This window comes from Egretta garzetta, unplaced genomic scaffold (assembly GCF_000687185.1).
Source record: "Egretta garzetta isolate BGI_Z169 unplaced genomic scaffold, ASM68718v1 scaffold316, whole genome shotgun sequence".
Taxonomy (NCBI): Eukaryota; Metazoa; Chordata; class Aves; order Pelecaniformes; family Ardeidae; genus Egretta; species Egretta garzetta.
Window position 1 is genome coordinate 365,208 of NW_009259971.1, and position 411 is coordinate 365,618.

Here is a 411-nt window from a genome sequence, read left to right on the forward strand (position 1 = left end):
AGGCGGGGGGGGGGGCCTGTTGCCCGTGCCCCCCCCCAGCCCCGCACACGCAGCCGGCCGGCGGGCACTGAGCCACTCCCAGCGTGCCCCTGACCAGTGTCTGACCATCTCCTCATCCCTGATCCATGCCTGACCATCAAATAACTCAGCCAGCAAAGGGAAAAAAAACCACAAACTTGAAAAAAATACCTGGGAGATACAAAGCCATTGATGAAAAACATCAGGAAATAGATATCAAGCAACGACACCATGATGAGAGCTTATTAACAGGAAAGTCCAAAGATAAAACTAATTTAAAGCTGATGAGACAGGACGTCTCATCTTCAGGAGACCGAGAAGTCAATAGTTAGCTGCCAGTAACGGGGATAAATTGCACACAGGGAGGAGGGAGAGCCACAGGGCTCCCCCGCC